Source organism: Triturus cristatus, chromosome 6 (assembly GCF_964204655.1).
Source record: "Triturus cristatus chromosome 6, aTriCri1.1, whole genome shotgun sequence".
NCBI classification, from domain to species: Eukaryota; Metazoa; Chordata; class Amphibia; order Caudata; family Salamandridae; genus Triturus; species Triturus cristatus.
In genome coordinates, this window is record NC_140589.1 from 1,055,762,114 (window position 1) to 1,055,776,377 (window position 14,264).

A 14,264-nucleotide genomic window follows, 5' to 3' on the forward strand; every position below is an offset into this window, starting at 1 on the left:
GCAACTACGGGACGGTGGGAGAGAACTGAAAGCAAAGTTGGGAGGATAAGGGTAATTGAAAGCAGCAAAGGGGTGTTGGGTCAGCGTTTAAAAAAAACACAGTGAGACGGCGGGAAGGTTTGAAAACATTATTCCTAAAACTAATGGTTCCAGCCTGCAGCAGATCACAGGAGCATCAGGGCAACCTTGTGATTCGCAGATACTGTGTCAGCAATTAGGGCGGGGTATATAGTATAAAAAATGCCACTCTCTCTTCCATTCTTCTGCCTCTGGGCTCGTGGTGTAACAGAAAGCAACTGTAACCACACACAACCGCAGCATGGTCCAGCCCTAGACACACTTCTCCAACTCCAGTCAACAATTCCAACAAGAGTGCTACTGCTAGGCTACTCATAATGCCTACTCTTCTCACTTTCTTGCTTATGTAGTAATTAAACGAAGTTCGTTTTCACACATTTTGGTACACAAGATAAAACTATTAACTGCGCACCCATCGCACTCACAAGTCTATGCTGAAGTCACGCTTCGTGGGTATATCCTCTCTAGTGATTCAGCTTCAGAGATCGAAGCCAGCAGTTTTGGGTTCAAATCAGCACATTCTCCCTTGATCAACCTGTAAGGCGTTAGGCACATGGAGTGCTCTTCACATGGCTACCAATTATTCAAGCCTGCTGTCAGGACCACTGGAATTAAGTAGCGGATGCAGTGTGGGACCAAATAATGAGCATGTTGACAATATTATGCGTCGAGAAGGCAAATTATGTGGTGTAATGTGGCACATTTTCTGATAGTATTACTTCATCATTTTGTTATTTTTACTTGTGTCATCGCAGTCTGGGCAAAAGTTTCACCTCATTAGTACAAGTGTAACTCCCGAGCACAACAATAAGCAACTGACAAGTGATCAGCCAACCTTTGTGAAGTACCTTCCACTGCCCAGCAAAAGGTGTTGCAGTGTTTTTAGTATCTTTTGATCCATTTGGGCTAGAAGCAAAAGTTTTTGTTAAAATCTGCAGATTATGCAATGTATGATGGATTATGTGGTAAATCCATAACTATTCAGGAACTCTACCAGCACAAAACTGCATAATTCCAATGGCCCTGCCTACAGTCCATTTAGTTGGATATGTTAAAAAAATGTAATGCTGAAAAAAATTCTATAATGATGATCAGCACAGTTACACCTTCATTTATTTGGGTCGTAGGAAGGAGACCAGATGTTGCGAGGAGTATAGGAGTACGCAAACCCTGCACAATTGATTCTCTTTAAAAACATAACATATAGGAAAATGAAAGGGTGATGTTTATCGTGACTCAAACCGTGGGTGAGGCTTCTCCTGTCATTAAAAGAAATAGCAGCTAAAACTTTCAGGGTGGGTAGGCTTAAAACGAGACCTAAGCTCATTCTTCTTCGGCGATTCGTCTCACATGTTGCAACCCAAACCCCGAGCAGGAAAACAACTACAGTCCGGTTACAATAGCCTTGAAATCCCAAGTAGCGGAAAGCAGGCCTCCAAGTGCTTCAAAGTTAGAACTTTGTGTGTAATGAATGAGGCAGAAAAACAAGTTCACAAAAGCCAGACATGGCATTCAATGTAAGTGTAGTCAGTCTGCTACAATCGAGACCCTCTATCTCACTAGTGCATTCCCCTATAAAGTTCTCTGCATAAGTGTTCTTTGTGTGAGCTTTATCTTCTGCTGTTGGCAAAACACACACAGGTGATGTACGGAATGCAGAGCAAATCAAACATTCACCCTTAGTCAGAGATCTGGTTTAAATCCATCGTTCTTTTGCTCACATTGCAACCCCAGTTTATACCCAGCCATATGCAAATCAGTCTTGACTCTGTGCCTCATGGAATCAGACCAGCCATAACTGCTAAGACAGGTCCTCCCTGAACCGGAAACAAGCATCCTGGGACCAGTTTCGGGCCATCACCTCTCATTAGCTAGGCTAGCTTGAATCCAGGGACACAGTGAGCCAGGGAACCACGTCTGGGCATAACCGGCGAACTGATGGTGAGAAATCAAAAGACACACAGTTGATAGACGGAATGCAGAGCAAATCAAATGTTCACCCCCCCCAGTCAATAGATCTGAGTTAAATCCATTGTTCTTTTGCTCACCATGCAACCCCAGTTTAGACCCAGCCATATGCAAATCAGTCTTGACTCTGTGCCTCATGGGAACAGTCCAGCCCAAACTGCTAAGCCAGGTCCTCCATGGACCGGAACAAGCATTCTGGGACCGGTTTTGGGGCATCACCCCTCATCAGTCAGGCTAGCTTGAATCCAGTGACACAGTGAGCCCGGGACCCACATCTGGGCATAACCGTAAATTGGGATGAGAAAGCAAACGACAAACATGATGGACAGAATGCAGAGCAAATAAATCATTTACCCCGTCAATAGATCTGGGTTAAATCCATCGTTCTTTGACTCACCATGCCACCCCAGTTTAGACCCAGCCATATGCAAATTAGTGTTGACCCTGTGCCTTACGGGAGCAGTCCAGACTGAACTTGAAGGAAGTGACCCATTTAGGGCCACCGGGTCACTCTCCACCTCCTCTAGCCTTCCTCTAATGAAGAGTCGATAACACAGTAGAGAATACAAGCCAACTAGTTTATACACAAAATACACTGCAGTGGAGTCCAATCTGACCAGACTCCGATGATGGCTGATGAGGGACTGCCTGAAACAAGCACAAAATTACATTATGTGTGTTGCAGAGCCCACAAAGATCCGCCTACTATGGAAAAACACGGGTAGCTGTCGCAATACAATGGGGGTACAGAACAGAGGTTTCAATTCCACAGCCTGGTACAATTTATCTACTACTCAAGGTCGTCTGGCCTATACTCCCCTCTAGACAGGTGGGAGAAAGCCTCCATGTAACAGAAAAGGTATGCGTTAATGAGCAAGATTCAACATTGGAGAAAGAAAACTTACTGAGGGTCATTTCTTGTAAATGAGCAAGTAACAGTTTCGATTATAATACAATATGGCATCTTCAAGAACTAAAATGGTGGCACAGTTGTCAACCTAATGAACGCAACAGCTGCATTTACTAATCGCATATACATACAGCATGCATATATAATGATTTAGCTACCTAATGCCAACATAAGAACTGGGTAAAATACGAGTAATATGGCAATTTTACTTTTCGATTCTAACACACTGCCAAGCCAGGTCCTCCCTGGACCGGAAACAAGCATCCTGCGACCGGTTTTGGAGAATCACCCCTCATCAGCCAGGCTAGCTTGAATCCAGTGACAGTGGGCATACCAGGCACACTTAGGGCCAGAAAGCAAAAAAAAACAAAGATGATGGACGAAATGCAGAGCAAATCAAACATTCACCTCCCTTCAATAGATCTGGGTTAAATCCATCGTTCCATCTTTCTTTTGCTCACCATGCCACCCCAGTTTGAAGTTTTTACAGTTTACATCTTTTTATTGTGTTTTCTGAACAAAGATCACCACCTACATCCTACCGGCCAGTGGGGAAACATCATAAAATAGATGAGGAAAAAGGGAGATTCTGACTAGAAAGAGAAGGAAAGAGAAAGAGAGGGGGTAAGAAACCCTGAACTGGCTATTTTTGTTTGTCGCTAGCGTACATCATCTTAAGTATTAAGTTCCTGTTGCGAGGCTATCTTTGGGTCTTGAGAGAAATCTCTAGTAGATGTATGATTGAACAACTACTGCCTAAACTACGAATTCCTTAACCACGAAGACTAAACAACGCACATTGCCAAACAACTACATTGTTAACAACGAGTTCCTAAACCACGACTTCTTTAAAATTGCTCATTAACCATTTTCTCCACTATGTTCTCGCCCATCACATAATTTATAAACCACCAGCACACATTGGCTGAAGCCAGAGCATTCCATGTGACGCTATGCCCCCGACGTGCTGCCAAGCTGGAAGGATGAAGGCAGTCTGCAGCCTGCGCTCGTCAGAGCCTGCCAGTCTGTATGCTGCAATGCCGAGTAATCCACCACACATCCCCGCATTCTAACCACCTAAGCAAGCGTGTGCCACCGGCAAGATGAAGGCAGGCTGCAGGCTCGCATTCTAACTACCTAAGCAAGCGTTTGCCACCTGCAGGATGAAGGCAGACTGCAAGCAACGTAATTAGTTTTGCAGTCCTTCCTCTGTTTTTCCTAAACATTTATGCGCATCACTTCCCCGATGGCTATGTGCCCTAGAGGGAAGTGAGGAATTCAAGTAGGGGCCCTCTGTGTAACAGAGATGGAGAAGTCAGGGGCGGAGTTGTGTCCGTCTCCTGCTTCGAATAAAAAACCAGCTCCGCGGCCAGCCACAATTCCATCTCTCTCCCTGACGGGGAGAGACCTTGTTAAAGCTAGCAGTGCCCTCCACGCAGGAGAGGGGACTGTAAGAGCACCATTTGCACCCTCTGCAGCATCCTTGTCAACTATTCCCCATGGTGGGGTAATTGGATTAGTGACGCCTCGGACGCGGTGGAGGTGCTCTCGCCTAGAGTGGCGTGTGACTGGCTGGTTAGGATAGGACAGGCTGGGGTGTCTAATGGACGGGGGAGGGTATTAAAAACGTGCGAGAGGTTGGTCAGCACCAGCCATAATAATAGTATGGATTTTTTTGCAGATTTATATAGTGCGAACTTGGCCCCAGGACATAAGAGCGCTTTACATGAGCACTGGGTTACATTACACGAGGTTTGATTCATTTTTAGTTCTCGGTAAAAGTACATCACGCCCATAGTTTACCTTTTGCCGGCTTTATTGTTGTCACTTTAATTTCCTTGTTAACTATTCCCGATTTATTATATACTGTTCATTAAAATCACGTCAGAGCCCTGATGCAGAACTGGTTTTTGTGGTTTATGTTAGTCGTTGTTAAGGATGTCGTTGTTAAGGATGTCGTGGTTAACTGATTGGTCGTTGCTCGGGATTCGTGGTTCCGGTCATTCGCTAATCAAACTTCGTTGTTAAGGATGTTTCCCATCTCTAGTAAGTCCGAGCACTCGTAAGTACATGAGACATGTAAGTTTGTTAAATTTAGTTGATAAGAACTCCAATGTGGATAAGCAGGGGAGTCTACATGATATACTAGCTGTTATCTTTTCCATTCCTACTACCTCCCATAACATATGCAAGCAATCCAACCTGGTCGGGATGTCCTCCTTGCACCATCTGGCCAAAATCACCTGTTCAGCTGCCCCCAGAGCCAGCGTAATAGCTCTTCCCCAGCATGATCCCAAGGGGTATGTTCAAACGTTAGGGAGGCCAAGGAGTATGTAACTTGGGAATCACAGCAGGTCGGTGTCATAAGTAGTGTTTAAGTCTGGCAGTATGGAGTCCCAGAATATCTTGGGGCATTGCCACAGCAGATGGGTCAAGGTGCCTATTTGGCCGCAGCGGAGCCAACATTGAGCGCCCCCCCCCCCCCTGGTTTCCATCGCGCCACCCTGTCCGGGGTATAGTACCAATAATGTGCTATCTTGAGGAATATCTCCTTACCTGCCGTACTGCAGGAGGAGGCTCTAGCTCTGTGTACTATGTCCTTCCACTCTTTTGGAGAAAATTCCAGCGTACATTCTGCCTCCAATCTAACTTCACTGTGTGGGTGTAAATAAAAATGCATATATGTCTGACAGTAAGAGTTTGTCTGACTGTCTAGTTATGAACCATTTTTCAAATTTTGTTAAGGGGCATCCTGCGTGTACACTAATATGGGGTTGTGTGACCCAGTGCGTTAGGGCGAGGTACTGCCAGTAAGTTGTTTTAGGGAGACCGTAGCTCGCTGACAGCTGCAGGAAGTCCATTATCCCGTTCTCATCAAAGAGATCACCCACCCTTTTGCAGTTGGCTTCGTGTCATGTAAGTAACCTTGTCTAGAGCGAGCCGGCGGGAACTCCGAGTGACCTATGAAAGGGGTCAAAAGGGAAATCGGAGTAGATAGACCCTGAGCCACCTAAAGCCTATCCCATGCAGTCATCGTGGCCCTCAACACCAGGGAAATTTCGACTTCCACTGGGCGGTGTAGTCTGGCTAGCCATGGAACCATCCACATATGTATGCCCGCTAATACCCGATCAATGATGCACCAATGTTTTTCAGACATTTGCCTGTACCATTCTATCATGCACCACTATTGGGCCGCTTGGTAGTACCGTACTAAGTGTGGGACCCCCAGCCCACCATCCGCCTTTTTCAAGTATGTTTGCTAGTGCGTCGTACAAGCTTTTTTCCCACCCCAAATAAAATCCACCAAAAGGTGTAGTTTCGCCAATACCTGAGGGGGGGCTGCAGCGGGAGAGTCTGCATTACATGCAGTATGTGGGGCAGTATAGTCATCTTTACGGGGGCAGCCTGCCCTCAAGATAGCATGAGTTGTCTCCAACGCTAGAGTTTTGCCCAGGTGTTGGTCAGTAGGGTGCCGCAGTTTTCGCGTGTCGCACGATCAAGCGTGGAGAATATTTGCAGGCCTAGATAGGGGTTGCCCACCCAAAGGGAAAGTCCGTTTTTAGCCACCCTAGTTCGGTGTTGGGGATGTTTAGGCTAAGAGCTTGTGTCTTTTGGATATTAATCTTAAAGCCTGAGACCCAGCCAAACTCGTGAGAATTCCTGCAGAAGTGGAGGTATAGAGGTGAGTAGTTGAGGGAGAAAGAGTACCACATCATCAGTGTAAATGGAAATCTTGAGTTCCTTGTCCCCATGTAGATCCCAGCGATTGTGGCATGTTGCCGGATGCGCTCCGAGAAAGGCTACATGTACAGAACAAATAGTAGGGGTAATAAGGGACATCCCTGCTGGGTGCCTCTCCAGATTTTAAAGGGTTGAGACTTTGACATCATTCACACTAATTCTTGCCTCTGGTGCTTTATATGTGCCATTGACCCACTGTATGGCCGCAGGTATGGCCACTGGACCCGATCAAAAGCCTTCTTGGCATCTACTGTCCGCAGCAAGATTGGTTTCTGGGAGCGCTGAGTTTTGTCGAAAAGGTGACACAATCTTCTGGTACCGTCAGTACAACCTCTTTTGGGTATGAATCCTGACTGGTCAGGATCCACCAGCCCCTGCATTTGTGGTGCTAGGCAGGCCGCAAGTATGTTAGTGAAGGTTTTAAGATCTACGTTCAACAAAGAAATGGGGCAGTATGAGGCACACTTCTTCAGATCCTTGCCTGGCTTTGGCAAGACCACAACTGTGGCCACGCGCATGGCCGAGCGTATGGATCCTTCTTTGCTGAAGGAATTAAAGAGTTGTGTGAGAAGCAGGATCAAGCCCGGCGCAAAGGTCTTGTGAAATTCCGAGGAAAACCCATCCTCCCTCGGAGCCTTGCCTGATGACAGTCACTTGATCACTCTCAGTACCTCGTCTGGCCTTACAACCGCATCTAACTTGCCTGCCTGCGCATCCGGGAGAGAGGAGACCTGTGCCTGAGCTAAGTATGCCGCCGCTGCTTCATCATCATCTAAAGAGTCTGCCATTTAGAGAGTTAGGTCATCTTCTTGCAATGTATTAGCGTTAAGCCTGGGAGTAGTTCGCGAAGTTCCGCAAGTGGCGGAGTGTAGTGCAAACTGCGGTTCACACTTGTCTTTCTGCCGCTCGGGTAGAAATTCTCCCCGAGCGGCAGCTCGCTCTCACAAACTTACCATTCATGAGCGCAAGTGGGGAAAAAACTCTGCTGCACTACGTAAAGCAGAGTTATATGCACTCCACGAGCTCTGTAGAACGAGGAGTGCAGCGAAAGGAGGAGAGTTTACCACCCAAGCCTAACTACATGTGGGGTTTCAATATCTACTACGCGGCGTTGAATTATTTGGGAGCGTATCTGGCACACAAATAACTTCCCGGCCTTATTCCTCCCGTCATAAAAGCGCTGCTTGGTGCGCAGAAGGGAGAATTCGGCCCTATCGTGGTCCAGTGCTTACAGGTGCTTGCAAACATTTGCAAGTTGGCTGCATGTCTGGACAGCGCCTGTACGGCGGTGCACCATTTCCAGTTCTTTGACCTGACCTCCAGTTGGCCCTTTTTTCCTTCCTGTCCTGTTTCAGTTTGGCAGCTATTGCGAGAAATTGTCCCCGAATGACCGCCTTCAAGGTGTCCCCTAGTAAGTGTACATTCGTGTGACCATTATTGTTGTTGTCCAGAAAGGTTTGTATACCCTCTTGGACTTCTTTAATGTTGGCATTATCCGTAAGCAATTTTTAGTTAAGTCTCCACACCCTATGTCTCTGAAAGTCCCCTTCTGGCTGCCAAGAGAGGCTAATAGGTGAGTGGTCTGAGAGAGATGCAGTGCCTATGGTAGTGTCTAGTATCCCTAGAGTAATTTGTGATGTAGTTAAGAAGAAATCTAGGTGAGCGTAAGACCTATGTGCCGCTGAGAAAAAGGTGTAGTCATGGGCCGTAGGATTATGCTGCCAACAGGCATCTACCAGTCCCACCCTCATCAGCCACTGTTGCATTGACGCCAATAGCGTCCCTGGGTGACCCGTCCTATGCTTGGTTCTGTCGAGAGCAGGGTCCTGTACTATATTGTAGTCTCCTCCCACTATAAGATTCTCACCTGAGGTTTCCAGGAGCAAGCTTAATGCGTCCAGAAGAAACGCCTCTTGTCCCTAATTTGGTCCATATACTGATACCTGTGTAGAATTGTGACCTCCCACAACCACCCGCAGTGCCAGCAGCCTGCCTGGTATTTCTGTCTGCACATTCAGTATCTTCTCAGAGAAGTGTTGTAGGAAAGTAGTATCTGCTTCTTATGGTTTCCCCCACTTTTTGCTGATGTCACACTGTTTTTGGCCTAGTCTGGCTGGGATCCTGCTGTCCAGGACCCTAGTCTATCTGCTTTCTCCTGTAAATTGTTATACATGTACGTTAGGTACACTCCAGATTGGATTCTGGGGTACCCTTATCAGTCCCTAGTATATGGTACACCATGTACCCAGTGCATAGGTAGCCCAGAGGCCTCCCATGGGCTGAAGCATGTATTATGCCACCCCTGAGCGGCCATCCAAATTGACAAGACAAGCCTGCTACAGCAGACTGTGTAAGCTGGTGCTTGCACCACTAACTTAAGATAATGGTTCACTATATCTATCTAAATCAGTACACTTAAATATCTATCAGTCGCCCCTATGGCAGGCCTTAACAATCCTGAAGTCATGGTGCTGGGTTTTACGTGAGAGGGTGCCCCTGCATGAGCAGAGCTTTTCTGCAGCCTTCGGAGACCATTCTCCGGAGATGTCTGTGATGCAGCCAGACAAATATGTTTAAGTGCATTATAACCTCGCGGCAAATGCTAACTTTAAAATGGCTGCTTAGAAACACGTTGTGTTTGGTGTCAAACACCTTGGAATCATACCTCCACACCAGTAACTGGCGTGGGAGGTATGATTCCACCCTTCTGAAGGGACATATGTGGGTCACCAGTATACCCGGTACCAGCTTTCTCGACCTGGGCAGCACAAAATGGATGCTGCCAGCCACAGACATGATTCTGCTCTCCTGTTGCTGAGTCAAGCTCAAGCAGAGGAAGGCATGACAATAGGCATCCTGTCACAGGGAGGTGTAACCACCTCCCGGACAGGCTTTAGTGTATTGGGGCTGGGTGGGTGCACTCTTGAAGTGCCAGAAAGTCTGCTCTGGGGCCACATTTGGTGTCCCTGTGCATAGTCCAGCTCAAACCAGTTAGAGGAGCCATTTGCTTCTGCTCTGGCGCAAAACTGGACAAAGGACATGGGTGTAGCCACCCCTCTGTCCTACCCCTCCCCTAGGAGGGTCCACAGAATATTTCCAACCCCTTCCCATGGGTATAAAGTGGGTTACCTGGCTACAGGACTTTAGATTTTACCTGGACAAGATTCTGCTAAGAGGAAACCAAGTACTTCGACTGCCTGCATGACGCTGGACAACTGAAGTATCTCCCTTGGAGTAAATGAGTTATTCCCCGGCAAAAGCAGGCACCTAAACGCATCTGACTGGTTTGCTTCTCCCGAGCTCCTGAGGACTCTGAAGATTTCAGTAACACAGGAGGTGGGTTTCCGAAGGTCCCTGAGGTTGACCAGTATCCCTCGTGGGGACCGTGCCACCCGAACCTCTGTGCACCGCAAACTTTTGCAAGTGCATGTGCTTAGGACTCCATGTAGTCCTGACCCCGAGAAAGTATTTGCACTGAAGATTTCCGGTCTCCACTCCACGAGTGTCCTGTGGGCGGGTGCTTTGCAGACTTGCTTGAGGTCTCCTTGCGATCCCTAGTCCGTTGGCCTGTGGGTCCTGGTGAGGGTCACCTTGCTAGTTCTTGGGCTTAGTGGGTTGCTTAAGACGTGCCCTGCCTCTCCATTGCTTGACGACTCCCCTGGACCCTGCTGATCCACACCGTAAACTGTTTCCTCTGACCGAATGGGTTGCAGTTTCCAAGGCTTGTTGATGCTCCAGCCTGACATCGACCCCTCAGCCATCGACATCCTTCACGGGACAGCTCACCTCTGGACTCTGGCCATCCTCGACATCTCCTGGCCCCGTGGCTGCAGAGTCAAGCAACCCTTCTTCATCCCTGAAGCACCCAACATCGGTGGGCATTCGACTACCGAGCCCCTGATCACCTGAAGTGACCCAGACTCTGTCCCCTCTGCTTTCAGGTTCGTCTCACCTCAAATCCAGGCTTGAATTCCACCAGACAGTCTTCACCCTCCTGGCAGCAGGACTTCTTTGCAACCCTCCATTGAAAACGACAAAGGTTTCCGACACCACTTGACCCCTATGCAGCCAGCTCCTCTGGGATAGGTAACATGGGTACTTCGGTACTCATTGTTGGGCTGCCCTTAGAATCTCCTAAGTTCCAAAGGGTTTGCTCGAAGTCCTCTTAGAAGTGTCCTTAACTTGAACATTTCCAACTGCAACTTTCACATAGAGTTGTGCGGAGCACACCTCTGTGTTTCCTCACTGCACCCGTCCTCCGTGGGCTCCCTGTGTCACTCCTCTGAGTGGTTCCTTGGGGTCCTGGTGATTCTACTTGCTCTAGGCACTGTGTCTATTTAAGTCGTTGTTGTTATACCATTTTTTTAGTATATGGTTCGGTCTCCCCCTGGAGCCCGCTGTGTATTTCGCTATTTACGAATGTTCTATTGATTTACTATTGTGTGCTCTGTGCCCTAGTCTCGTGTAGAGACAAGTAGACAGTGTTGTATTAATAAATACATATTTTTATATAAACACTGTGTGGGTCTGCTTTCATTTAAGAGGTGATATTCTGATAAAACAAGCTGCTTTACATTCCTTCAAGATTAAGCCTGAAGGCTGCTCTCCATAGCTACCACTAGGATAGCTTTCAATAAGGTTATCTTTTTCCTCATACATCATAAGGGTCGTGTGGCCTGGCACACTTTAACAAGTGGACAGCATATACCAACCCACCTTCTCACAAGTGTGTAGTAAATAACACCGCTACACCCGCTTTCTTCCCTGACATGGAGGAAAAGAATTGGTGATCAAATCAGCGAGACAGAAGGAGTGTCCAGTCTGCGCGTTTCAAATGAGTTTCTTGCAGAAAGCAAATATCGCATCTAATTTCTTTGAGGTATGTCAGGAGTGCCAGTCATTTTGCTGGAGAGTTAAGTCCCTGGACGTTGAGGCTCACTATTAAGATGCTAAGGGGCACCATGGGGACATTATAGATGTGTGTCCGTCAAGCTAGGGTTCCCTCCCCTCCTGTCAATCAGATGCCCTTTCCGCTTGGTGTCCTCCTGGTGATGGGTGTTACCCGGGTCTTCCCAATTGGGGAATTCCCAACCTTCTTCCAATAAAGTATCTGTTCCTTCCCTTGTGTTGCATAGGGAGTGAGAGGACCCTGTTTCTAGCTGTGTTGGCCCCTGATTGGCAGATTGTCCCGCCTGTGCCTTGTCCCACCCATGTATGTATGTCTGGGGCTTATAAGGAAGCCCTGCGTAATGTTCATCCAGAAATCCCCGTTCAGGGTCATACCCAGTCTTATCAGCCTCTCACAGCATATGCAGCCACAAGTTATCCATGTATTCACAGTTCCTAGCTGGGGGGAGGGGGTGCGTCAAGGGGACACAAGAGAGGGAAGAAGAACAAGAGTTATCTACGAAAGATGAACTTAGAAAGTGTCAACAACAAAAAGACTGCCCATCCTTGGGCACCTATAGGGCCATGGCGCATGGGTCCATCTGGCCGGTGACATTGCAGCACCATCTATTTGTACAATGAGTGTGGGGTGGGCTCCGCCCACGATTGCCATTCTTATACATCGTCCTGGATTCACCGACAGCCAACAGGTTTCTATGGTCTGGCAGACGTGTTTGGGGCACCCTAATTTTGTTTCTTAGTCCCCTCTGCCATCTCTGGGCTGCAGCTGCTTAATGAGTGCCTCTCGCTCTTTCTGATTTTCCTTTTCTGAGGGTTGTGTATGCGAGTCCTTTCCAGTGCGGCGTCCTCTTCTCAGCTTTAAGGTTTGCTCAGCTCCCTCATCACTCAGGTGTTAATCCTCTGAATCACCGGCTGTAAAGTCAAACCCCAGGGCTGTCTGCGCCTCCTGTCTCACTGCATTTGCCTCTTTATTCCATATGAAGAGCAGTCTAAAGAGATGGCCCTACCTGTAGCGAATCCCATGATGCCGCAGGAATGTGGTGACAGGGTGCAGGGTCCTGAGGCACTGGGGCGTTAGCTGGGAGAGGTCCTGGTAAATACCCACTTGTAGGCCTTTGAACTGGATATTTACATTATCCCGGTGGCTGCAATAATAATTTCTTTTTGCCGATATGAATGGAGGCACGTGAGGATATCCTGGGACTGGCCTGGGTTTTTCGCCGGGCAGCCCGCCATGTGCGTGCGATCCAAAACGTTCTCCTGGCCCTCTAATGCCGGGGCAACGCTTCGAAAAAGCCGGGTCACAAAGTCCTCTATTTTCCCTGTGTCTGCGCAAAGGAGACTCCTTTAATGCGAACATTAGAGCACCGGGACCTATTTTCCAAATCTTCAAGACGCAGGCATAATTCTTCATTACGGTCTCTTAGGTCCATTAGCTCTTGTGCATGCAAGTTGAGTTCTTTCCCCCTTCCATCGCCTTCCTCTTCCAAGGAATCCACGCAGTCCCACAGCTTGCTAATGTGCATTCTGATCTGTTTTAGATCCTTGGAGACCTCTTGGCGCAACTCCGAAAAGTCGTCCAGCAGCATCGTAAACAGCTGTTCCATGAAGCGCCGCGTCATCGGCTCCTCTTTTTCCTGGTCAGGCTGGCCTAGATCCCCTTCCCGGCTTTGAGATGGTGACAAATCCACAGCTTGTCCGTTCAGTCTTTTGCCCCCCTGGTTTCTTTAGGAGGTCTTTGATGTTAGCCTCCTTCTTGGTACGGCTAGATGTCATTTTGGTAGATCCCCCAGTGTATGCTAAGCAGAACACAGGCCGACTCCGGCTCTGTTGGATACTCTTGGCTTCAGGTGAGTTCGGTCGGGCAGTTCCCAGCAAGCCTCATCACATGCAGTCCTCAGGTCTTTGCCTCACCGCCCAAGCTTCTGTCATGCTATCTCTGCTGGGTCTCCCCAGCTTTCCACCTTGTAGACCAGTGGGGGCCTGGCCTCTATGGAGCTATGTGTCACTGACTTTTATTGGTCCCTCAAATAGTTCCATAACCAGATGGCCTCGGCCGCCTTCCACTCCCAGGGTGGCCCTGGCTTCACTTGGAGCCTGTCACCACCAACTTCTCAAGGCCTGAGTAGGACCCCGGGTATGGAACAGGCCCACCGACCTCCGGCATTTCCATCGGGGCTTCCTCTGTACCGCATGCAGTTGCGCTCTGGCCGGGGGCCTCAGGCAATGTCTCCTTGGGCCTGTGCTATGGGGCCTCTTCGCTGCGGCCGTGACTCAGGGCTCTCATCTGAAGCCAGCCGCTGCACTGCTTGCAGGCCCTGCCAATCCCAGTTTCTTTACCCACAGTCCTCTCTCCTACTCTTCCGTGGCATCGCAGGCCTTTCTTGCGTGCTTACTAATCGCCCAACTCACCTAACCTCACCGTACAGGGGAGCGGACTCCTGACTTTGCACGGGGAAGACTTGTATCACTCCTCCGGCCGACGGTCAGAGAAGGCCCACCTAGCCCAGGGCCCACGATCTATGCCTCTCTGTCGTCCACTTTCTGTCAGTCTGCTGGGCCTCACCACGACACTCGCTTTCGGAGACACCACCCGCTGTTTTACCGGCTTCTCTATGCTCCCCACACCGGGATGGCCTCCGTCGTTCCGCTGCCT